Source organism: Canis lupus, chromosome 36, assembly GCF_003254725.2.
Source record: "Canis lupus dingo isolate Sandy chromosome 36, ASM325472v2, whole genome shotgun sequence".
NCBI lineage: Eukaryota > Metazoa > Chordata > Mammalia > Carnivora > Canidae > Canis > Canis lupus.
This window is the reverse complement of record NC_064278.1, coordinates 21,257,148-21,284,125: the sequence shown is the minus strand read 5'-3', so window position 1 is coordinate 21,284,125 and position 26,978 is coordinate 21,257,148. Positions and strand designations below refer to the sequence as shown.

Sequence of the window (26,978 nt, the reverse complement as noted above, 5' to 3'; positions counted from 1 at the left end):
TTTGATCTGTAAATATTTCAGTATCTATCACTAAAAAGAAAGACTTTTTAAAAGATTTTATTTATTTATTCATGAGAGACACAGAGAGAGAGAGAGAGAGGCAGAGACACAGGCAGAGGGAGAAGCAGGCTCCCTGCAGGGAGCCCGATGCGGGACTAGATCTCAGGACTCCAGGATCACGCCCTGGGCCGAAGGCAGGCGCTAAACTGTTGAGCCACCCAGGGATCCCCGGCGCTGTTTTTAAAAAGTCTTTCTTTTTAGGGATCCCTAGGTGGCTCAACAGTTTAGCGCCTGCCTTCGGCCCAGGGCGTGATCCTGGAGTCCTGAGATCTAGTCCCGCATCGGGCTCCCTGCATGGAGCCTGCTTCTCCCTCTGCCTGTGTCTCTGCCTCTCTCTCTCTCTGTGTGTGTGTCTCTCATGAATAAATAAATAAAATCTTTTTAAAAAATAAAAATAAAATAAATAAAAACATAGCCCCAATACCATTAGCACATCTAAGATATTAATAGTTATTTCTTAATATCATATATATCTAGCTTTATATTTTTCTGATTTCTTTCTGATTGATTTATTTAAATCAGAAACCAAAGTCCTCGTATTGTATGTGGCTGCTATGTGTTTTAAGTCTCTTTTAATCCATGCTTTCCTCATGTTCTCCATCCTTGTTTCCCTTGTAAAGTATTCGTTGAAGAAACTGGATTTCTTCCAGAAGAGTCTCCCACATCTGGATTTTATTGTATTCCTGTAGCCTCAACTAATATGTTGCTGTGTTCCCTTTATCACCTATAAACTTCTAATTAGGTCTAAAGGTTTGATCTGGTTCAAGCTTGATTTTTTTTCTTTCTTTCTTTTTTTTACAAAATCCCTTCACAAGGGTAATGAGTATTTCCATCAGGAGATAGTGATGTCTAATTGTCTTTCTTTTTATGTTAATAATCCTTAACGATAATTGCCTAGTTCCATTATTTCCATCAGGGCTTTGCAATTGGTAATATTCTAATTATAACTTTTCTTCTTCACTTATTAGCTAGACTATTTCTATAATACCTGTTTCTACAATTTTCCTGACCTCAACTATTTAATTGTCATGAGATATAGTTCATAAATGAAAGGCAGGTTAAATGCTTGATTTTTTCCCCTTTATTTACCAGTTCAGAATAATGAGTTGATTCATTATCATCCTCTAAAGGTGACTAATGAAACTATTTTTAAAATATCATTATTATTAGGGCACCTGGATGGTTCAGTTGGTTAAGCACCTGCCTTCAGGTCATGATCCCCAGGGAGTCTGCTTCTCCCTCTCCCTCTGTCCCTTCCCCTGCTTGTGCTTGCATATGTGCTCTCTCTCTGCCAGATAGATAGATGATAGATAGATAGATAGATAGATAGATAGATAGATAGATAGAATCTTTTATTTTTTTAAATATTGTATTTATTTATTTATTCATGAGACACACAGAGAGAGAGAGAGGCAGAGACACAGGCAGAGGGAGAAGCAGGCTCCACACAGGGAGGTCCCAGGTCCCCAGGATCACGCCCTGGGCTGAAGGCAGGTGCTCAACTGCTAAGCCACCCAGGTGCCCCAGATAAAATCTTTTAAAAAATATATCATTATGATCTCAGGATTTTAACATATTTAATATTTGATCAATTACAGTTATTCTTATCGATGCTCAGATTATAGGAATCTCCTCAAGCTGGCTCGAGTCCTTTTGACATGTAGTAGTCTTTGATAGCTTCCTCACTTTTTGTATGGCAAGATGTCCAGCTTCATCCTATACATTTCTTTCCCCAGATCTCTAATCAGACATTTCTCTAAGAATCCCTAGGGACCACAATCTAGGGCAGTAATAGTATTCACTTCTATAGATTGTTCACTGCTGCTAGGCCTTTTCAGTGAATAGAAATGGGAAAATCTTATATGAGTTCATACTGATATATATTTTTTCATACTGATATTTTCAAATCAAATTTAGGAATGCAGAGTTTTACTTCTTTGATTTTATAGTTGTATTTCTTCTTTACTAAAAATCCCGGTCCCTCCTTTTTAAACTTTCAGATTTTTAAAAAAATATTTTATTTATTTATTAATGAGAGAGAAAGAGAGACCGGCAGAGACACAGGCAGAGGGAGAAGCAGGCTCCATGCAGGGAGCCTGACATGGGACTCGATCCCAGGTCTCCAGGATCACGCCCTGGGCTGAAGGCAGCGCTAAGCCACTGAGCCACCCGGGCTGCCCACTGTTAGAATTTTTATGGACAATTTGTCATTAAAGATAATTTGAGGAGTACCTGGGTGGCTCAGTCAGTTAAGCATACGACACTTGATTTCAGCTCTGGCCATGATTGACCCCAAGTTAGGCTGCATGCTCAGCAGGGAGTCTGCTTGAGATTCTCTCTCTGTCTCCCACTGCCCCTCATTCTCTCACTCTCAAAAAAAAATAAATAAATCTCTTTTTAAAAAAGATAATTTGAAAATTTTTTTGCAGGTTTTTTTTTGTTGTGGTGATAGTTTTTTGTTTCTGTTTTTGGGGAGTTTTTTGGTACTGAGGGAATATCTCACCAGGGGTCAAATTATGCCATGTGTTTAATGTCTTAATATCACTGACACTCAAAATATTACATAACCAATTGGAACCAATCAGCCCCCTACTATGCCATGATATAAATTTTTACTTGTTGGACTGTGGAGAGGTAGAAAAAAGAGTAATATCTCAGGGGAGCAGAAGCTCACCAACCCATATAGAATTGTTCTAATACTTTAAAAACTAAGAATGCCATAGTCTGAATCTTGGTTTGTTACAAGTTTCGGTATATCTGAGTTCCCTTCTAGCTCCAACAGGAAACTACATCACTCAATTGAGATACCCTTTTCCTGCTTCCTTACCCTATTAGACTTTGTTTATACATATATCTGAAAACTTTAAAATTATACAAATGATTATTTTATATGATTCTGGAAGTTCTGGCCAATAAAATAAGCAACAAAACAGAAATACAAGCTATAACTATTAGGGAAGTATAATTAACAGAATTTGGAACCACTATGATTGGCTATCTTAAACGAAACAAATAGGGGCACCTGAGTGGCTCAGTGGTTGAGCGTCTGCCTTCAGCTTAGGACATGATCCCAGAGTTTTGGGATCAAGTCCTGCATCAAGCTCCCCAGAGGGAGCCTGATTCTCCCTCTTTCTATGTCTCTGTCTCTCTCTGCGTCTCTCATGAATAAATAAATAAAATCTTAAAAAAAAAAAAATCTTGGTAGAATAAGCAAACTAGGACCACAAACCTCTAGGCAAGGAGGCCTGCAAATGGTGGAGTCAGCTATAGACCTGAATCAATTAGTAATTATAATTGAAGTTAAATATAATTAATTATACAATTTTCAGCTATTTTTTATTTCATTCCACTAAAATTACTTAGGAATTACCATAATGTATGTCAGTGATACTGCCTTCCCCAAAAGCTCTTTCCTGAGAATTGGTATCCTCCTGTGCCACTACCATCCACACAGCTATAAGCAGAACTTTTCTTGCTTACATGACCACTCTCCCCTCGTCAGACCTGATGGATCCCTGGGTAGGCACCTGGCCTCAACCAATACAATCAGAAGGTTTCCTGTGGATTTTTCAAGCTGGATCAAGAAAGAGAGTCATTTATATGGTTGTTAGAAGATACTCACCCAAAAGACAAAACCTTTAGTAAGAGCAGATGAAGCTGCCATGCAGGAGAAGAGCTAAGCCAACTACGAAAAGGAATTTGGATGCCAGAGGACTTCCTATAGTTGTTCCTGACACCAATTGCAGCCCTGTCCATCTCTTAGGTTAGTTTTATAATGCTTCCCTGGCATCCATAAGCCAATTATTCCTCATTTTTGCCAAGGCTAATTCAAATTAGATTTCTATCACTTGCTCTCAAAAGAACTCTCACTTCTTTGACAAAAGGAAATACACAGAATAAATCTTCCATAAGTAATAGATTTTTATTTGACTAATGTCAGCTTTATTATACCACATATAAATCCTCTCAGTTCCCCCGCTATTATCAATTTTAAAAATCTGAATGTTAATGGATTTTTGATTATGCGATTTTTTTTTTAAACTTAGATTTTCTTAGTCTGGGATATGGTGGAAAGGCAGGACATAAGTTCAGAAAAGATTAAGATGAGAACATGCAGAGCCTTAAACGTCATGCTAAGGAGTGTGGACTTTATCTTGTAGGTAGTGGGGATCTAATTGGACAGTTTTAAGGCAGGAAAGTGATCCATTTGGGTCTTTAGGATAGTCTGGTGGCAATGTGGAACTTCATTTAAAATGGGAAAATAGTTTCATAGGTCCTTATTCTGGAAACCTAATCACATAAAGGCTATTCTGGGTATCTGAGGCCAAGTTGATAAGGGACTCACCTGGTTGGAAAAGGGAAGTATTCAAGAGAAATTTCAGAGGTAGACTTGGCACTACTTAATAACTACTTGGACACAGAGAAAGAAAGTGAGAAGTATAGAAAAACTGTGAATAGAGATGTGATCAACACAGGAGAAGGTGGAGGAACAGATTTGAGAAGACACTAATCTAGTTGAGCATCACCACTGACTTTTCTGGCCCATTTTAGCAGTTAAGAGTGTTCTGTCCCCATGTAGCACTCATGATCTCTCTCATTTCAAAGACAGCTGCAATATGATCATATCTTTGACAGGTTGTTTGTACTTTATTGGAATTCCTCCTTAGGAAGCCAAGGTAGGAAGCCAAGGAAATCATTAATTCTGGAAATTTACGATTCCCACTTGGTCTCTGATAAGGAAAGCATTATCTGTGGTTTTGTCATGCTGCTGTGTGTTGGTATATTTTATATATTTTATATATAATATATCTAAAATAGTATATTCTATTTACTTGTTGGTTTTATTTAGTGAATATAGTTAAAAGTATAATTATAGCCAACCTAAAATTTTGTATATCACACAACATAAAGAATACCATGAACTCATTACCTACTCTGTGCTCATGGTTACAGGTAGAGAAATTAAAATTTTATAGTGAAATAAAATAGGAAAGAATATAATAAAGTGATATGAGGCTAAGATTTTCAGTGCAAATATTTCTATGTTCAAAGCAATTAGCCAAAAAGCACATTTTCACTGTACCTTACCTGGGGAACTAAGGAGCTCTTGTCCACCTGATTTCTAAGGCAAAAATACTAAATGCCAGCAATGTAATTCATTCTGTGTTAAAAAAAAGAATTAGATACTGTCCGACTTGCTCACTGCCATTGCAGTATTTTCTGAAAAGTGCAAAATTCCAATTTGTGAATGGCAATTTTGTTAAAAGTAAAAGCTCAGCAGCTCATAGGCCTAAGCAACTGACATTTTTAGAATTCTGACAACTCTAATGAACTACTGGGAACTTTGGCCAAATTCCACTTGGTTTGGTTTGATTTCCTTCTACCAACACTGATGAAAAGAAATTAAAATAAACTACATATGTAATTTTAAATTTTCTATAAAGCACATTAAGAAAAAAGTAAAAAGAACTGTGTGAAATTAATTTTAATATTTTCTTTAACCAATTTTTCCAGAATGTCATTTTAACATATAATCAATATTTTTAAACTATTAATGAAATATGTTACATTATTTTTTCATACTAAGTCTTCAAAATCTGGTGTGTGTTTTACACTTATGGCATATCTCTCTTTTAAAAGATTTTATTTATTTATGTTAGATAGAGCATGAGAGAGAGAGTATGATCAGGGGGGAGAGGGAGAGGAAGAAGCGGACACCCTGCTGAGCAGGGAGCCCCATGCAGGACTTGATCTCAGGATCGGCTGAGCCACCTAGGAGCCCCCTCTTATAGCATATCTCAATTCAGACTAGCCAAATTTCAAGTGCTCAGTAGCCTCATGTGACTAACGGCCATCATATTGGACAGTACAGCCGTAGATGAGAGAAAGTCTTAACTAGACACAACATCTTTCAAAGACTTAGTCTGCCTTCCCTTTAAAAGACGTGATGCTTAGCACAGTGTTTGCCACTTATAGCTGGAAGGCCATCCCAAGTCTGAGAGGAAGAGGTTATATGACAGAGATTACAAATATGCATTCAAATATTTAATCTTTTTATTCTAATCTCTACTACTCCCATTCTATTTTCCATGTTTTGAAGAATGGAAAATAACGGTGTTTTTCTGTGGTGACAAGATACGAATTAGATAACAGGGAAGGGTGGAGTTGCCATTAAGTGGGACTTATTCCCAATTACAGAAGTTATATGCTATTCTGGAGTGGGCACTAACTTGAGAGGCCGACTTAAGTTTCATCCTGGCTATGCCACTAACGAATGGCCTGAGACAGGTCAAGTCAATTCTTTGGAAATGTTCTCATCTCTGAAAGGAGGATGGACTAGATTAGCACCTTTCAAACTGTACTCTGAGAAGCCTAAAGGATTATAAGGGAGGAGTGAGGAGGAATTAGGTGAGATTTTTGCCATGCACACTCAGACTCACCCCACCACATTCAACTACTGCCGGATCAAGTTTGTTTTAAATATTAATCTTCAGTATAAGCTCCAAAGCTAATTAAAATTTTGAATATTATAACCAGGGAATTTGATCATCTCTACTTCTCTTTTCAACAGTATAGGAAATCATAGTCACATCTCCTGGCCCATTCTTAAAGGTCCTTTTGCTCAAACTTCCTTGTCACCAGTCTTACCCCTTCCAAGCTACTGGTCAGGTTGCCAAATAATTATTAGCCACTGCTGATTTCAGGAAAATTGAACAGTGAAATATATTATTAGTTCAAGTTCTGCCCATTGTGAGGATTATCCTTTCCTTTGTCCCTTTGGTCTCTGAGTGAACTGTAAATGCTAGAGCAATCCCCTTCAAGCCAGTAAGAAACACTTGTAAACCAGGGTGTTAGTTTTCCCCCATCTTATTGGTCATAGTAAATACCCCCATGAAGCCATATATGTAAGGGACAGCAATCTGACATGAGTAAATGACAAGAGAATATAGGCAACTTGCTCATTAAATTTACCTGCCTTCAAAACTTGTCCAAGCCTGGTACTAGATTTACCTTTTCAACTTGGACTAGGAGTCTCAGATAACACCTAGATTATGATGACCAATTGATCTTACAATCACTTGATGTCCCAAAGTTACTTGTTACACTGGGACCCAGTAGCAAGCCTTTAAAAATTGGCAAATCTCTTCATATTGGTAAAGGGCTCAGGTGTAACACTTTATCCCTCACTTTAGAATCAAAACCATACATATTCTGGATACCATTAGACCCTTGAAATTTTTCCACTCTCTAGGTTTTACGTGTATTTTAAAGGTTTCTTTTTTTTAAGATTTTATTTATTCATTCATGAGAGACAGAGAGAGGCAGAGACACAGGCAGGGGAAGAAGCAGGCTCCATGCAAGGAGCCCAATGCGGGACTCAATCCTAGGTGTCCAGGATCACGCCCTGAGCCAAAGGTGGTGCTAAACCACTGAGTCACCCAGGGATCCTCTATTTTAAAGATTTCAAAGATGTATAATACTTTTACTCTTTTGCCCCCAATCTGCCTAGTGTTAAGAATCTAGTGAATCAATGTGATATCCGTTAAGAACCAAATAAGCAAGCTTTCTGCTTAACTGTGCCCCAGCCTCAAAGGTGATCTAATCTTGTGACAAGAAGTGAAATTATACTATTATCTGTACTATATGAAAGCAAACTATTTCTGCCTTATCATTTGCAATTACCATAATAAATGGCCACGTGTCCCTTTGCATGGCAGAAGGAAGATTCATGTCAGCCCTTTCGAGAGTACCCAGATTTTTTTAAAACTAGGTCCAAGAACTGATTTATACCAGGAAATCGGATAATGCCTTCCTTTTCTAGACCTGAAAGTTTTTGTTTATAGGTATATAAATCAAGTAGAATGTTAGTGGGCTGCCCATATGCTTTGGTCTTAGGGACTCCATGACCAGCTAGTCACCTCAGAGAGCCTATGGGACACATCATTCTGATTTTTACAGTTACCCTACTACCTTTCAAGTTAACCACATGCCAATATTAAATGCTGCTACCTGGACTCAGGCAGTCTGGGCCCTCCCATCCCCAGATAACTCTGTAAGCCAAATTCAACTCCAGCCTTTTTCACCATCATCCCTGGTCTACAAAGAACATTTTTCAAAGCCCTTTCAATAATGCTGACCTCCCTATATAGGTTTTTTTTTTTTTTTCTAAAGGCCTTTGTGAAGAATGGCTTCTGGACCTTTTTGAAAGCCACAGTTGAGGTGAGTGGTTGGGTCAGAAATGATAAATCTACTCCATCATTCCTGTCTATTGAAACTTTTTAATTTGTTCTTTTACATTTTCTTGAAGAAATTTGCATCTCAACTTCATTTTACATGAGCCACCATTATGTCCGGATTTCAGTCAACCTTTAGCAGAACAAACAGAATTATCCCCAGCTTCTCAAGCTGGAACAGTTAATCCAGAATCTCTTGTGAGCCCTATTTGTAAATCAGCCGAGGCTACAATTGTATCCTCCTCTTCTTCATCTAGCATTCTTAAAATCTATTCTAACTCACATTCCACAGATTAATTAGCAAAAACTCTTCAGTTCTTTTGGTGCTTGAGTCATCTCCTCCTGAATTTCACTTTGTAATTGGCCTCTTGAAGCACACCAGAATTTAACTCTAATTAAAGATCTGGAAATATGCAGAGTAAAGAGTAGGGCATAAGTAGGCAATAAGAGTTTCTTTTAACAAATTCACAATTTGGGTTTCAGTTCATATTTTAAAATGAGAATCTAGAGATTTCCATGTGTTAATCTCTTCAAGGGAAAGAGCTAACCTCAGCATACAGATCTTGAATTCCTCATATACTTCATGCTGTTCTGTGGTAACAACAGTTAAGTCCTCCATGATCTTGTCTTCAATGCCCACCTCATTCCTGATGTTCACAGGCATTAATTTCTTTAACTATAACAAGCTATGGGCTTCCAACATCCTATCTCTGAATATTAATTGGGTTTTTATTATCTTCAAACATAATGAGTCTGGATAACTAGTCTCGTCATTTCATTAAGAGTGTTGTTTGTAACCAACTCCCCATTACCAGTTTCTGTATAAGTCTGGATTTATGGTTGCAAGCATTAATAATCAACTCTAGGTAGCTTAAACAGACTGGAATTTGCTGGAAGGATACCAAGGGCTCACAAAATCTATGAGAAAGTTAAAAACCAGGCTCAGAAAATGGATATGAGACAAAAGAGGCTGACAACAGAAAACTTAGCCAAGAACCTCTGTAGGAACAGTCTGGTTAGAAGGTTGCCAGGATTTGGGCAAGAGCTGTTATAGGAAGAGGCTAAGCAGAGTGTTTTCTTTTTTTTTTTTTTTTTAATTTTATTTATTTATGATAGTCATCACAGAGAGAGAGGCAGAGACACAACACAGGCAGAGGGTGCAGGCTCCATGCACCGGGAGCCCGACGTGGGATTCAATCCCAGGTCTCCAGGATCGTGCCCTGGGCCAAAGGCAGGCGCCAAACCGCTGCGCCACCCAGGGATCCCTGCAGAGTGTTTTCAATGGCACTCCCATCACCAGACATTCTCTTCTCCTGGATTAGAGTCACTACCATCTCTGTAAATAACTTGCTAGCCCCTCTACCTTTGTATCACTCCTTCTGGATTCAGTGTCAGAATCCCACTGGACAAACCTTAGCTACATACTGATGCCCTTGCTGTCTAGAAGAGTGATGATCTGCCCTTTTTTCAGTTTCCATCCTAGAAAAAGCACTGGGATATTAGGTAGCCAACACATGTGTGTGCCCATGTGCACGCACACACAGCCAGGCCACCATACTTGGGTTTATCTCTGGACTTGCTATTCTGTTTTATTGGTCTGTTTATTTTGTTGTCACTATGACACTGTTTTAATTACAGCCATTGCATAATATTTTTTAACATCTGATAGCTCAGCCCTCCCCCCTCAAAAGGTTAAAAGCATTTTTCTGGACTCTTCTCGGTGGAATATATCTCAATAAATTTCAGAACTCTTTTATCATGTTTCCAAGAATATCCCATTGGAATTTTGATTGGAATTGTATTATATTTATGAATATATTTGAAGAATAATTTAAATTTTTACAATGTTGAATCTTCTTTTCTTATCCAAGAACATGGTATATCTCTATTTTCCTTAAGCCTTCTTTTAACTCCTGGGTAGTTATAGCTATCTTCACTTAGATTTGGCATACTTCTTAAGTTTACCCCTTTTTTGTTAGGGTGGCTAGAATTTGTTCCATTTATTTTCCTTTAAGAGTTTTAAGGCCCTTCTTTTGGCCTAACCAAAATCTTAACCTCTCATTATTTTACTACACAAATCTCTCAAGGATTCTAATTTCCCTACTGAGCTGAATGAATCATTAAGCTAAATTCTTCTCAGGTTTATCCTGCTTCTATTACTGAATTACATAGTATACTTTGTAGTATAAATTTGAACTTGAAAGTTAAAAGTCAGGAATGTTTCTCAGGGGAATAAATTCCAGGAAAAAAATTATCAGAATTGTATAAATTGGAAGACAGTGGCCACTGCACTAGTACTACAGTACCCCCTAGTGGACACAGAATAAGTTTATACTAAGAAAGAATCTGGAGGGGCCTTTAGTGATCAACTAGGTCAACATTGTAGCTTCCAGATAAGCGAACTGAGGAACAAAAAGGAGAAATGAGTGGCCCAAGTTTACATGGCTGACCCAAGGCTAAAATCCAAGATTCCAAATTCTCATTTTTCTTTCTCTTCAACATCCCCTCTCCCACCACCAGTCCTCTGCTTGCTTGCTTTCTTCCTCTTTTCAACATGTGCTTATACACCTATTATGTATACACCTTATACACCTATTATGTAGCAGGGCACTAAGAATACAAGTATAAAAAATATTTCATCTTTGCCTTCAAATCTAGTTTTCTTTCAAGCCTACTAATTCAGGGACTGAATTTGTTAGAGAATGACCAAACAACTATGCAGGGAAAAGTTCTTAGTCATACACAAACTGACTTACAATGTGATTAATTAATTATTGAGATTTGATTGGAAAATACATTTGCAAATGTGGATACTGCCCTTGACCACGTTCAGACCATTTCATGAAAAGAGAAGACTTTACAGATTCATAACCATGAATTCTTTTGCAAAACATGACAAAACATTGAAGGTGTTCATGCATGCCCATCACCCAATCCCAAACATTATCATTTGTGTGTACTTCATTGAGCAAATCTTTACTGAGGACCTGCATGCCAAGCCGGTACTAAGCACTGGGTTTAGTATGGTAAAGAGGACAGACATGGTTCCAAGGTTTCCGCTCTCAGATAGTGTCGTATATGTATGTGTATAATTCTCTACCTCCCAGGAAAACTTTTTTCCACTCCAGTTTGGCAAGTTATATTTTTAGGTTACAGAAATCAGGGGGTATATAAACGTTTTCTAAAATTATCTGCCCCACTCTAAGGGTCCATAGGATTTAGGGCAAACAGGACTCAACCCCCAAATTTACAAGCCATTAGACAAACTGATTCTCTTTTCTGAACACTACTTGCTTCTAGAAAATGAAAGTAATATGTGTCCCTTGTGAGAGATAATAATTTATTATTATACTTTTTAATACCTAAACAGAGACATTACTTCTTAAGTCAAATTCCTGAATTATTTATTTCCTTTCCAAAAGTGCAGAAAAATTATTGAAAGAGAAGCATTAATATTGCTCACTTAGTTTCACCAAGAATGTCATTTTTCAGAATTAATACAGGAATATTCTCATGGTCACTGACATTTTAATTTTTAAAAATAACAATAAAGCAAAATCCTCAAACAATGGATGCTGCTACAACAGTATATCTTTAAGGCTATTTTCTTCCATGGGGGAAACAAAGCCCTGTTATTTCAGTCTTGATGAATAAATCTGGTAAGACCTTATTTATAAGGAATCTTTTAGTAAGTTGTATCTAACTTTATCACTCCATCTATGTAATAGTTTGACAAAGGCAGGAATCATATTTTACTCAGCTTTCCCTTTTCTCTACACCTTGCATAGGGTTAGAGCACTCTAAATGTGGCTAAGAAGACCATATCTTATTTTATGTTATTTGACATATAAGCTGCAAGAGAAAATCTGGCCAAAGTTATAGGTAAACTTACTTTGTTTTACCTGGAAGTAACAATTATCAAACAAGTCCTACTCCTATAAAATTTCTGCTAGGAAAAAAATAGTTAAATTCCCACAATCTCTACTCAAACCAAAGCAAAGCTTCAAAAATATTTAGACACAGAAGGAGGAAGATAGATCAGGGGAGAACTGGTATATTTGCGCATGGTATGCATGCAGCAGGCCAACTTCCTTTCCCTGTTGTAATATTTCCTGAAGTTTGTTCCACACACAACCAGTTCTATGAAAAGCCCAGGGCTTCAAGGTCAAATAAGTTTGGGAGATTTTGCCTAGCATTTTCTCTCTCGAAAGTTCAGTGTATGCTGGTAAATTAAAAACTATCAGAAGTTCTGCCTTCAATAAAGAAAAGTGTTTAAAATTGTTTACCTAGCATTCCCCCGAATTTATTTGACCAACATTTCACCTGTAAGCAGAACTAGTAGTTTCTGTGGAACATACTGACTTCAGGAAACTGTCTCACTGTGTTCACAGGACCTTTTTATCTTGTTAATTCACACACACACACACACACACACACACACACACACACATATCCTGGCATTTCATCTCCAAATCCTGCAGGACTGAGAATATGAGCATTTTCAGCAATATTTTAACTAGGGATACCAGTCTGGAGGTACCAGAAAATTAACACAATTGAATTTTACTTATGTAAGAAGTCCATTTGAATCCAGGAAACAGTTCCCCAGCAATGACTGGAATGTTGTCATAAAAAACAATAAACAGATCTCCAAGTCCTGTTTTGTATGTGGGAGGGACAGAGAGAGAGGGAAGAACCATAAGATTACCACCCCCAAAGCTCACTGATGTTTCGTACAGCTTCTACCAGTTAATTTACAGAATCCATTTTCCCATAACTCCATTTTGGAACTTCCAGTTTACCTTTGTGTGTTTCTAATTCTCCTCTCTAGATGGCAGCACAGATGAAAGAATGCCAGAAAAGCTTGGCGCCAACCGACTTCAACAGCAGCAAACAGCTATCGCCTGCCTACTCTCAACTCACCCATCTTCTAAAAAAAAAAAGCAGAACCTAAGGTATGATGTAAGGTATCTTACACCTTTCTCAAATACATTGAATCAATCATGTGGGAATGTAAAGAATTAATGACAAACTGATATCAATGAATGAGGAAACTGACCACTTAGCCTCTTTTCCACGCTAGCTGTTTTCTATATCTTAAGGGTAGTATCATCAGTGAGCCTGCGTAGCTTCGCAGAACGTCATATAAACATGATCATTTGCATCATGACACTGGGGATCTGATACAGCCAAACTCCAAACTGCCTGGGTTGCTGTGAGTATTGGATTCCTTTAAGATATAAACAATGCTATTTACTGACTCTTTGTCAACCGATGCTTTGAACCCGCTGTAAAATGATCCCTATGTCACCAGATGCTACGCTGAAGCTCAAGAAGTTAGTAAGAAGGTCACACTTCCTGAAAAGCATGCAACTTATGGTTGAATTAATAATGCAAAGAAAAGGAGTGGAGCAGACTTAGACAGAAGACCTTTATACTTTACATCAAAGCCCCACTAAAGTTTTTAAAAAAAAAAACATTATTCCTCGTGGTGTTAAAAAAACAACATTCAGCTGAGTAGATTTAAAAATCAGGTTAACAAAAAATAAAAATAAAATAAAATAAAATAAAATAAAATAATAAAAATAAAAATCAGGTTAGCTTTACTCAACAATTCATGAATCAGGGAGCATCCCATCTAAGCAAATAGAGAGGAACTCTGAGGAGCTGTACAAAATGGAAGGCTTTTGTAGGAGCAGGGATAAGGAAAAGCACATTACCTCATCTTTCTTCAGGGGATGGCAGGAACCTATCAGGCAGATTGCCTCACTACCACTAACCAGGAAATTTCAGCCTGACTGATTCAAGGTTACATTCCTGGGAGAGGCTGAAACTGCAATTAAGTTAGGTATTAAGTATCGGTGTGGTGACATAGGCTTAGCATAAATGACTCCATTTTGGGCCTGTTGTTTCTCTTTTTAACAATGGGGTCTACCAGCAAGATGTTCATAACAAAATCTGCTGACAAGGAGAACATAAGGAAAGTGCCCCTTCAACGTTTGTCATTTCAAGAGTTCAAGAGTACTCTAAAGAACACTAGACTGTTCATGCGTAATGAACTGAACAGAAGCTAAAATGTGACCAGTGCCTTTTAAGCAAACTACAACAAAAACCTCACCATGGAGAGTGAACATAACTATAGTACATAAATAAACCAACCTGAGGCCAAGTGGATTGTCATTCATATTTAAGAAAAAATCAATTTGCAGCATATCAGAGTCTTTTTTAAATTCTCTCCTCTTCTTTCTCTTCTCCTCCTCCTCCTCCTCCTCCTCTTCCTCCTCCTCCTCCTCCTCCTCCTCCTCCTCCTCCTCCTCCTCCTCCTCCTCCTCCTCTTTCTCCTCCTCCTCCTCCTCCTTAATGAAAGCAAATGTACCAGGACATTACCCTAAACATCACATCTTTCCTTGAAGGAGTGCCTTTTAATATTCCTTGGGTTGTCACGAGTTAACTCTATGATAAGTCAGGAAATCTGCCTTTCTGAAAACAACTCCTGGTGCTCTACAGTTACTGAATGCTTTCCTCCTCAGCTCTAGCTTGGAGACAAAACTGAGTCCTAAAATGACTAGACCGAGAGGCATTGAGATAATGTAGAATATGAGGGAGTGAAGTTGAGATACTGAGTATCACCCAGCCACTGGTCTGCATGCATCTCAAGGGCCACACCATCACACACCATCCAGAGCTGTAGGCCAGCAGCCCTCCACTCTGGAACTTTTCCTGGAGCCAAGACCCAGACTACTCTGAGACCCAGGACTCAGAGATGTCACATACCCAGGACAAAGCTGAATCCTGAGAGCCCTGACCCATTAACTCTGTGACAGCTGTGCAGCTGCCAAACCTGCTATCCGTGAGACCCTTGATATTCTTGATGTGTGCCTCAAAGGGAAGTCCTTTCAAGGGGGTATATACTCTATGAACTCTCGTCCTCATCCTTGATTCAGCTTCCAACTACCCCCTTTCCTCTTAAACTTTTTCTCTGTGACCTCAGGAATCCCACACTATCATCAACGAAGACTCCCAGCCTCTTCATTGGACATTCTTTAGCTTTCAAGCCCTAACAAGGCTTTCCTTGCAAGCACACTACTTTCCCTGTAGCCCTTGTAAGTGGAGCCTATTGGGTCAGGTTTATTCTGTCAAACACTGTCATTTCCATGCATCTCAGTTCTCTGCCCTCTGAGACCCAGACTACATAGCCATCAGGTCACACTCTCTACCCCAGCTGTCATCCACTGACTGCTAGCCATGTCCTTTATTTATTAGAGATATTAGCAATGAACCCCAGTATCCCTTTTTATTCCAAGTGCTGCCTACAATCTGGCACATTTGTTATGTCCATGAGACATACTTGATCTCTCTCAGTTCCTTGATTCCATCTCTGGTTTCCTTCTCTATTCTGTTTCAATCATCCAATCCCATGGCCACTCCAAACTTGGTCATCAAGAAACCACAGCACCTCTGAACTCATGACTTTCTATTCCTCTAGTTCTTTTCCTGTGGTTATTTTTACTCTATTGGTTTTCCAAACTTATTAGAAACTCTATTTTCCTTTTTCTCCTTATTTGTTATCCATTTTCTATCTCCTTTTCCTTCTTTACTGGAAAAAAATCCATGCTTTATAATGTTAGCCTCTGACATGTGGCCTCAACTCCTTTGCTCCATTATTCTGTTGTTTCATCTGCCTGACGAAACTTGAATCTAGTTGTTTTCCATGGCTATTCCTTTTCTTGGGCTGCTGGACACTGCTGGAGAAAACTACATGGTCACCCAGATTGGGCTGCCCTAAATTCAGGCTCAGCAACCTCAAGTGGGACTTCAGTACTGCCTGCAATCCTACCATATTCCCCTAACCTGCTTGCTCTTTATTTCTGAGTCACCAGATATTTCAAGAATTCCCCTTTCTTTCCAAACCTCCATGCTTGCCTTCTTTACTATTCTCTGGAGGTGGTTTTATTTTCCACTTATCAAGGGGGTGAAATAGAAGTTGGGAGATGTGAGTAGTCTTAGTTTTCCGTGCTAGCCTATCAACTTGCATCTTTCCCTACCTTGCCTCTTTCCTCAGTCTCACCTCTTTATAAAGATGTTCCCTTCCTCATCTAAGGCCCATATCTTGGCCCATGCTCTGAGTCCCATCTCCTCTTGACCTCTCATTCCCCTTACTTGCAGTTATTCTCACTCTTATCTATATATTTAGCCTCTTCCACTCTATTAGTTCCTTCCTCCTAGGGTTAAAAAAAGCTCCATTCCCCCTCTATCGATAGCCTGCTCACTCCTCGCCAGCTAAACTTCTTGGAATAGTTATCTCCACTCACTGTTTCAACTTCCTCCCTTTCCATTCACTCTCCCAATCTGCATTCTCCGAGATAACCAGTGATCTCCCTGTAGCTACACTCAAGGGACACCTATCAGTTCTCTCTTTGACACTTGACATGTCCTCCTTTTTTGATATTTTCTCTCCCCTGGGCATCTATGATACCACCTACATGCTCCCAGATATCTCTCTAGCTGAGACCTTTCTCTGGAGCTTCAGACCCAGACAGCTATCTTTTAGCCAGCTCTACCTGTAGGCCTTAAAAGTGAATTCATTTCCTCTTCAAACATGTACCTCTTCCTAAATTTCTCCTGTGAGTGGTAAGTACTACCCTTGGACTCACTAATGCAGCCAGAAATTTGTGTATCATCCCTGACTGCTTGGTGGAGAGAGGATGGAGGTCTATGTTTGACTGTGTGTTGTGATGGGTGCAAGCTATTCATGTAGTCTTATCTGGGTGGTCTGAATGCTGGCATGAGCTGCTAATGCCATTCTTGTCTACTCTGTCAGTACTGGCAAGGCCCGGTGTGCCCTATAGGTTTTTGACCCTGCTGGCTCTGATGGGCAGTGATGAGCTGGCTGGGTGTACATGTAAGTCCCATGTACCTTCATCTTGCAGAAGGGCCATGATATTCCCCACAACCCCAGCAAACAGTATAGAAATATCTCTTCCTTTTATCTAGTACATCCACTTCCATATCAGGTTATTTCTTCTCCACTCATAGGACAGACAGGAAAAAAATCAGCTCATATTTACATATGTGTAAATTGTTTAATCTCATTAATTCACATGTGTGGAATTACATTAATTTCAAACAATAGAAAAATTTATTATTTAATCTCTCTTAATTTCAGTTTAATCTCTGAGTTAAAGAGCAGAGCCCAAGCAGCCTGGGTGGCTCAGTGGTTTAGCACCGCCTTCAGCCCAGGGACATGATCCTGGAGACCTGTGATTGAGTCCCATGTCGGGCTCCCTGCATAGAGCCTGCTTCTCCCTCTGCCTGTGTTTTTGCCTCTCTTTCTCTTTGTGTCTCTCATGAATAAATAAATAAATCTTAAAAAAAAAAAAAAAAAGCAGAGCCCTTTGTATTTCATTTATATAATGTAGAGTCTGGGTCTGTCTCAGCATCAGATTATCTCCACAATAACTAATGTACTTTCTACTCTACTAATAAGAGTGGGGGGTGGTATCTGTGTATGTGTTTGTGTTTGTGTGTGTGTTTGCATGTTGATTTGGTGTCAGGGTCCACAGGTTGGCAGCCCAGAGCCCAAGGAGATGAGTGAAGAGAGTACATTCCATTAATACTTCACATATTATCCTATCACATGTTCTTTCAAAATCAAATCTGATCAGGGCATTCACCTGCTAAAATCCTGTCTGTACCTTCCCATTGCCTTTAGGATAAAATCTAAACTTTTAAACTTGACTTACAAGTTAAGATTTGTTCCCAGTTTACCTCTTCCAACTCGTTTCTCACAATTTTCTCTCTTTCAGTTCCATGGGCTCATCATGCTCTCTCTTGCCTCTGGACTTTCTTACATTTCTAGAAGATTTTCTCCAACTTTTCCCTATGCCTGGTTAATTCCTGCACATTCCTCCAGTCTCAGGTTAAATGCCAGCTGCCCAGGAAGTCCTCCTTGACCTTCTTCTCACCCCTAACTTTGATGTGTCCCTTCTATGTACTCTTATAACTTTCTCAGGTCATATTGTTTATCATATTTTAATTTGTTTTATTTATTTGCTTTCTGGCTAGACTATAAATGCTTTCAAGGCAAGATTGTTTCTGTCTTGATCACTGCACACCCTCTAATACCTAGCATGTACCTGATACGTGGTAGGTGCTCAATAAATATTTGTTAAATAAGTAAATGAATGAGTGAAGAATAAATTGAACATGCAAACCATATAGTAGCTGGCTTCATTTGCACTGCCTTTCATCTTAAAGCAGGACTCAGTACTTTATTGTATTTCTCTAAGAGTAAATCAGCCCCCCAAAAGCAGCAGATTTGATTGAAGAATTTATGAAGAGACAGAGAGAGTTTAAATAGCAGGCATTTCTGTTCTCCCCTCTACTCTCTTTGATTTCCAGATGTTGGATCTCCCTCTCTTTTGACTCTGCCTTCCTCCCTGCTCTGTCATCCCCAATTCAGCCTCTACTTCCTTTTCTAAGGAAATCTCCCTCTGTGAGGACAATAGAGGATGAGGTGGAGACGGATGAGGATAGTATCAGTGAATGCCATTTGGGAAACAATTGAATGAGGCCAGGCAGAGATGATGAAGGCCTGAATTAAGAAAATGACAAAATTAAGAGGAGAGGGTAGGTTTAGGAGATGTATAGGAGGGAAGGCCAATAGGATGTGGTTATGGATTGGATTGGGGTAGAAAAGGAAAGAAAGAGAGGAATACAGGGTGCAGGCCAGGTTTTGATGACTGCAAAAGAAGGGAAGGGAGGGAGGGAGGGAGGGAGGAGGAAGGAAGGAAGGAAGGAAGGAAGGAAGGAAGGAAGGAAGGAAGGAGAAAAGAAACAAAGAGGAGGCTTATGTTGTAGAATTTTAATTTCTTACGTTAAGCAAAATGGAAAAGTGATATGCAAGAGGTGGGACTGGGACTTGGGGAAAGTAGGAAAGATTTAGAAAAAGAGAAGTGGAGAATGTCAGAGACGGGCACCTACCTTAACTGACTGAAAATTCAAAGAATCACCCTTAGTCGTGAGGGCTTATCTGGGACCAGTCACCTGACAAAGCTTGGATCAGATTTCTGAATTCTCTCCAGCACTATCTTCTGTTTGGGAGTGGAAACAAAAAGTACGTGGTGGATTTCATTCTGGGTAGGGATTAGGAAGACAGGAATGAATGAAGGATCAAGGGGCTGAGGGTGTCTATCAGGATCATTGCTGAAATCAACACCAATAACAGACTGAGAAGAAGGCAAGCAAGGGCTGATGGGTCCTTGGCACTCTGATTACATTGATGGGTGAGAGAGCAAGAATCATAACAAGGAGGAGGACAAACAGAGTTCAGTGGCCCTTATAAAAATAACACCAGAATATTCCAGACATTTTCTCCATAAAATGAAAAGGTGAATGCCCCCTTTAAATCATTAACTAAACTGGCATTCAAATCTGGGCAGACTCCCCCAGGTTGGGCTGTTTCACTTTGCCAAGAATCGATAAGCTTCTGTGAACCCTCCAGGGTGAGTGAGGCATGATCCATCTTCCCTGTCTGGACAAGCTTGATCTGGCTTCCTTCCTCCTGCTAAAGCAGACCTGAGGTATGTGACAGGATTCCGTGTCTTAGACCAATTATCACATTCCACAGTGTGGAACTCCTGCTGATACTGCCTTTCAACTTTTAGGAGGCCCTGCTCTGATACTCCCTGGCTGAGCCCCTCACCACAGAGTGAGGAAACTGGGACCAGAATCCACATTGATCCCTACTACACAGTCTGGATAACCTGGAGCACCTCAAAATTTCTGGCCTCAGTGCCTCAAGTCCACTTCCAAGGCCTGCCTACATTTCTTCAGTCCCATCCTCCCAAGGGCAGACCATGCCACCAGTATATGCACTCCCTAGACTGAAAGCGGCCAAGGAGAGCCTTGGGGATATGCACAGATTGTGGGTGTGTGGGCTGGGGTGTCCACATGCCTGACAGTTCTTTCTCAGTCAGAGCCAGGAATGGGGAGAGAGAGGGCGTAGCTTCAGCTCTCCCCATGCCTCCATGTCCTCATGCAGAACAAAAAGGTGCCTGAAAATTACATATTCAAACTTGGCCTTCAGGTCATTAAGACAAAGTTATCAAGTTAGGAAAATAGAACATATTGTATTTATAGCTTTTACATATACATATGGAATATGGACATCAATTTGTATTCTTACCCTTGGTTTCACAAATTTTAGGGGCAGTCCTGGCTCCTATAATGCATTACTTACATGCTGTGAAGAATAGCTTGTCAAAATTATTATTCTAGGTTTATTTGACATAATAGTTCGGTCCAAAATGTATCCCAGACAGTAAAAAAATAAAGATCCTATTTGAATTTCTAAAAAGTTTTGGTACCCTAAGCACTTTCTTCAGTTTTTATATCATTTGATTGTCATTTGGTAGAGTATTTTTCCCTGTTTTACTAATGTCCGTATTTAAGATAAATTTTCAAAAAGAATCAATGAACATTTTTAGCATATTCCCAGGTATGTGCAGTCATCACCACAGTCAATTTTAGGACATGTTTATCACACCCAAATGAAACCCTGTATTCATTAGGAGTCACTCTTAGTTTAAGACCCTTTGCCCCAGCCCTAGGCAACAACTAATCTATTTCCTATCTCTACAAAGTTGCCAATTCTGGACCTTAAATATAAATGGAATTTTATAAAATGTGGTCCTTTATGACTGGCTTCTTTCACTTAGCCTAATGTTTTCAAGGTTTATCCATTGGATCAGTACTTACTTTTTTGTCAAATAATATTCCATTGTGTGGATATAACACATTTTATTTATCCATTCATCAGTTGATGGAATTTGGGCTGTTTCCACTTTTTAGATGTCATGAATAATGCTGCTGTGAACATTTGTATATGAGTTTCATACGGACATATGTTTTCATTTGTGTTGGGCTATATACCTAAAAAGGGAATTGCTGGATCATATGGCAACTCAGTGTTTAGCCTTTTGAGAAACTGCCAAACTGTTTTCCTATAAGGCTGCATCATTTTACTTTCCCACTAGCAATGTATGAAGGTTCCAATCTCTGTACTTCCTCATCAACACTTATTATTACCTGTCTTTTTTATGCTAGTCATCTTAGTGGCTATGAAGTAGTATCTCACTGTTATTTCTATTGCCATTTTACTGAAGGCTAATGATATTGTGCATCATTTCATGAGCTTGCTTACCATCTGTATATCTCCTTTAGAGACATATCTATTTTGATCTTTTGTCCATTTTTAATTTGGGTTGTCTTCTCACTACTGAGTTGTAAGAATTCTTAGTGTATCCTAGATGCAACTCTTATGTCAATATATGATTTGTGAGTATTTTCTCCCATCCTGTACATTTCTTGCTCATGTTCTTTGAAACACAGAAGTTGTTAATTTTGATGAAGTCAAATTTGTCTGTTTTCTTTTGTTGCTTGTGCTTTAGGTGTCATATCTAACCAACCACTGATTAAAGTCACAAAGATTTATCCCTATGTTTTTTCCAAAGTTTTAGAGTTTTAGATCCTACATTTGGGTCTTTGCTCCATTTTGAGATAATTTTCATATTTGGTGTGAGGTAAAAGTCCAACTTTATCTTTTTGCATATAATATTCATTATCCCAAACCGTTTATTGAAAAGACTATTCTTTCCCCTTTGGATTATCTTGAAATCCTTGTCAAAAATCAATTGATCATAAGTGTGAGGATTATGAATTTTTAAAGTACTCCTTTTCTGATATCTATAATTTCTTTTCTCTTTTTTAAAGATTTTATTCCTTTATTTGAGAGAGAGAGAAAAGAAGGGGAGAGAGCATGCACAAACAAGGGGAAGGGGAGGAGGGAAAGGGAGAAGCAGAGTTCCCACTGAGCAGGGATCTCAGTGCAGAGCTCAATCCCAGGACCCCGAGATTATAACCTGAGCCAAAGGCAGATGCTTAACCACCTGAGCCACCCAGGTGCCCCTATAATTTCTTTTCTAAAGGAATATGCAATAGGTCATATCTCAGTTTACTATGACTCTTTATTTATTTATTATTTATATTTTTTAGAGAGTGGGGAAGGCCAGAAGAAAAGGGAGAGAGAATCTTAAGCTGGCTCTATGCCCAGTGTGGAGCCTGACACAGGGCTCAGTCTCATGACACTGAGATCATGACCTGAGCCAAAATCACGAGCTGGATGCTTAACTGATTGAGCCACCCAGGTGCCCCAGTATGATTCTTTGAAATCAAGAAGTTCAGACTAGAGACTACTTTAGGGGCACCTGGCTGGCTCTGTCAGTGGAGCATCCAACTCTTAATCTTGGGTTGTAAGTTTGAACCCCATATTGGGTGTAGGGATTACTTTTTTAAAAACTTACTTTAAAAATTGTTTTTGTTTCCCTAGAGCTATTTAGAAAATTCTACTTGCAACCAAAACATTCTTCCTCTTTAGAGGTATTTTACCAAGATATAAAACAGAAATCTGAATAAACTGTGAAACTAAGAACACAACAAGGATCTCCTTAATCTCTGGGTATGTGTTGTAATTTGTCCTTTTGTCCTCATTTTTTTTTTCTTTTATCCAGGAGAGTAATATTAATGTTTTACAAAATTCATGGAAATTGGGACACCTGGGTAGCTCAGTGGTTGAGCGTCTGCCTTTGGCTCAGGTCATGATCCCAGGGTCCTGGGATTGAGTCCCACATCAGGCTCTTTAAAGGGAGCCTGCTTCTTCCTCTGTCTATGTCTCTGCCTCTCTCTGTGTGTCTCTCATGAATAAATAAATAACATCTTTTAAAAAAAATTGTGGAGATTGATCAACTCTCTAGTGTTTGGAGCCAGAGTATATTTCTTGGCTCAAAGATCCCTTTCCTCACTTTCACATGGTGGAAGAAATTAAACATGGGCCTCTAATCTCATACATGAAGAACAAGGATTATTTCCTCAATTCAGACAAGGGCTTGGGATAAGAACATGTTTGGATCAAAATGGTTTTCTTAAACCCAATTAGCTCTAATTCTAGGCTTATTTTATTGTTCCCTGTATTTTGTTCCTATTTATACTGATGAATAATGGATTGAATTGTGTTCTATCATTTATATCATAAAGAGTTCCTCTAGGTTTCAATGCTATAAAGTCTCTTTTAAACTTGTGCAAGAATTAAACTTGGCAATTAATTCATATGTCAATTGTTAGCAAGGTCTAGTAATTAAAGTCTACTTCAGAGTAAGTTATTAACTCTCCAATAAAAAAAAAGTACTTTATCAACTTATCAGTTTTAGCTATTTATTCTAGTTGACAGATGAGATAGGGAAGTTATTGACTGTACATAATCACCTCTGTACTTTTACCACTGAACACTGAGGTCAAATGGAAGTCTAGGTTGTTCAAGTTCATAGTTTAAATCTAGAATAAACCAGTTCAGGTTGATGGGGGTGGAGGGTGCCCTTGGATCTTGTTACCTTTGCAATACTGTCTCCTTAAATTTTGCAAAGCCCATTTTTGCTATGTTCAAATACTCAAACGTCTAAGTTAGAAACAGCCTAGACCAAGGATTTCATATTGAGATCTGAGATATTAAATTTCCTTGCTATTTATATATTTTACAGTTTTAACTATAATCTCCATGCTGTACATTGTATCCCCATGACTTATTTTATAAATGAAAGTTTATACTTTTCCTTTTGATCTGTTTTATTTTTTTTAAGATTTTATTTATTTATTTATTTATTTATTTAATAAATAAATACAGAGAGAGAGAGAGATGCAGAGACACAGGCAGAGGCAGAAGCAGGCTCCAACACAGGGAGCCTGATGTGGGACTCGATCCCGGGACTCCAGGACCACACCCTGGGCTGAAGGTGGCGCTAAACTGCTGAGCCACCCGGACTGCCCATGATCTGTTTTATTTCTTGGCCTAACATCTGGTTATAGTTACAGTTTGAGGGCACTCTATATGCTCTCTTTTCTTTCCTCTGATTGGCTAGTGATGAACTACTACTAAAGTCAGTCCAAGTCTTACTCTTTCTTGTGGTCAATATAACTGCAGTCTGGTTCCCAAGCCCAGCTGATCAGCAGAATTTCCTGGGGTGGTTTTTTTTTTTATTTAAAGATTTTATTTATTTATTCATGAGAGACACAGAGAGAGAGGCAGAGACACAGGCAGAGGGAGAAGCAGGGTCCATGCAGGGAACCTGACGTGGGACTCGATCCCAGGTCTCCAGGATCACACCCTGGGCTGAAGGTGGCGCTAAACTGCTGAGCCACCCGGGCTGCCCTCTGGGGTAGTTTTTAAAGAGTTTTCAGGCCTCACCCCAAAGGTACTGAGTCTGGAACTTTAGGGTAGAGCCAGTGAATCGTATGTTTCAGACGTTCCCAAGGTGATACTGATATCCAACCAAGTTTGGGCTATGGTCCAGGATCTCCAGGTGCTTGGAGGTCCCCTGAGTTTGGCCTTAGGGCATTGTCTCCAAGAAGCTGCCATCTACTTGCCAGAATATTCTAAAATAATCAGAGGTGCCTATTTGCAAACTGCCCTTAATGCTAGCTGCTACATCGGCAGAGTCCTATGTTCTTTCTCTGTCCACTCTCACCTCTTTCAGACTGTCCTTATGACTTACTTGCTCCTTCAAGCTGCTTGGCAGTGGCACTAGTGAGTATAAGATAGACTTTGGTCCTGATAAATCTGCCATGGACTTTTGGTCCAGCCTCCTATATGGATGCCATTGCCTCATCTGTAAAATGAAGATAATACCATCCTCTCAAAGATGAGGACCAGAAGAATGTATTTACATGGCACCTAGAATATAGTGTACCTTGTATTATGCATTATTGTCTGTTTGGTTCTACTTGTCCACCTCCATAAGTATGGCAGGTTAATGAAGCTTGCTCATCAGTTTTCCCTGATTGTAGCCCCCTAGATTACTCTGAGCAGCATTTCTCAAAGTAAGGGACACAGACCACCTGCATCTGAATAGGAGAAAGGACAAAGAGCTGGTCTTATGCAACTCTAACTTTATATACTTTATAATTTTTTATTGCAGTAGAACAGACACATAGAAAAGTGTTTTTATTATAAATGAACAGCTCAGTGAATTTTCATATACTGAACACACCCATGTAACCAGCTCCCAGATCAAGAAACAGAACATAACAGCACTCCAGAAACGCTCCTCCACACATGGAACTTTAAGAACCACTGTTAGATGAAGGGCCCAGGGGTGGAGCTCTCCTTTATCACAGTCCTGCCTTTCTCTCCTGGGCCAAATCTGCATGCTGTGTGAGCCCTTCCTAATCTGAGAGCCTAAGGCTGTGGCCTCACATGCCCCCTTAATAGTGATGTGACTTCCTTTGTAAGAAGGGTCACAAAGAGTGTTTCAATCATTTATATTCCCAGCATACACCCTAAACTGTTTAAAGTAAATGAATTCAGGTCCTGGCCAACAAGGAGTGGAGATCAGTCATTGCCTGAAAGCATCAGCTTATTACAACACTCCAGCATTTTCTCACGGAAGGGTGAATGAGGTGGATTCTAGTGTAATTACCTTTGTGTAATTGAAAACTAAATCACTGATGACTGCATAGTTTAAATATCCATTTAAATACTTTCATTTTATTGCACTTATTTTTACAGGACATGCTACCACCAAATAGGCTATTAATTTTTCTAGCAAATTAAAATCTGAATGGGTACATTAAAAACAAGCACAGTTCAAATAGATGCCCTCTTTTCCCAGAGATCATTGGAGTTTTTCTTTTTATTTAATCCAGCTATTCAAATAATGTATTAGACCAGGACCTGTAATAATACAGGCCTTACCCAAAAGAGATCAGGTTTTCTATGTAATATGATTTACACAAGATTTTAAATAATAGGACAAAAACCTGTGGTGCTTTTGCCTATATATCTTCTCAAGTATTAATATACATGCAAATCACATGTTAAAATGCTGATTCTGATTTGGTGGAGCTTCAGGTCTGAGTTCCACATTTTTTTTTCTTTATTTATTTATGATAGTCACACACAGAGAGAGAGAGAGAGGGGGGCAGAGACACAGGCAGAGGGAGAAGCAGGCTCCATGCACCGGGAGCCCGATGTGGGATTTGATCCTGGGTCTCCAGGATCGCACCCTGGGCCAAAGGCAGGCACCAAACCACTGCACCACCCAGGGATCCCCTGAGTTCTACATTTTTAACAAGCTACCAGATGATGCTGATACTGCTGACCTGAGGACCACACTCTGAGTTGCAAGACTGTTCAGAGTATAAGCATTGACTAGAAGCCTGGATACATATCTGAGTTTCAATCTCCTAGTATATATATAGACTATTTTTTAAGGCACCATCTAAATGTATGAATCCATAATTCAATAATCCCTCTTTGCCTATTAACTAATTTTTCTTTAGACTGCTGATTCTCATCTATAAGCTGTTATATTAAATATTGTTCTCTATCAGAAAGCCAGACAAAAACTCTTGCTTATGGTTGGAAAGCTTTATTTTTCAACCTTGTACAAATCTATTGGACCATAACCTAAACTTGAGTCAGCAGTGTAAGACTTTGGTCAGATAAGCAAGAGTAAACCTGGAGTATAACCAAAAGAAAGGGACGGCTAGTTCCAGTTCAAGGTGATAACATAGAAAGATCCTGAACTCACCTCCTCCCATGGACACACCAAATCTACAGCTATATGTGGAAAA

At 39.1% G+C, this 26,978-nt stretch overlaps 1 protein-coding gene across 1 annotated transcript in view; it reads left to right on the top strand.

The window, feature by feature from the left end:
- The window catches only part of NFE2L2 (NFE2 like bZIP transcription factor 2), a 142,303-nt gene that overhangs the window by 31,765 nt on the left and 83,560 nt on the right, over window positions 1–26,978 (top strand). The window contains exon 3 of the mRNA XM_025460296.3: window positions 13,126–13,249. The gene's annotated coding sequence lies outside the window, so the exon portion shown is untranslated. The remainder of the gene's footprint in view (window positions 1–13,125; window positions 13,250–26,978) is intronic.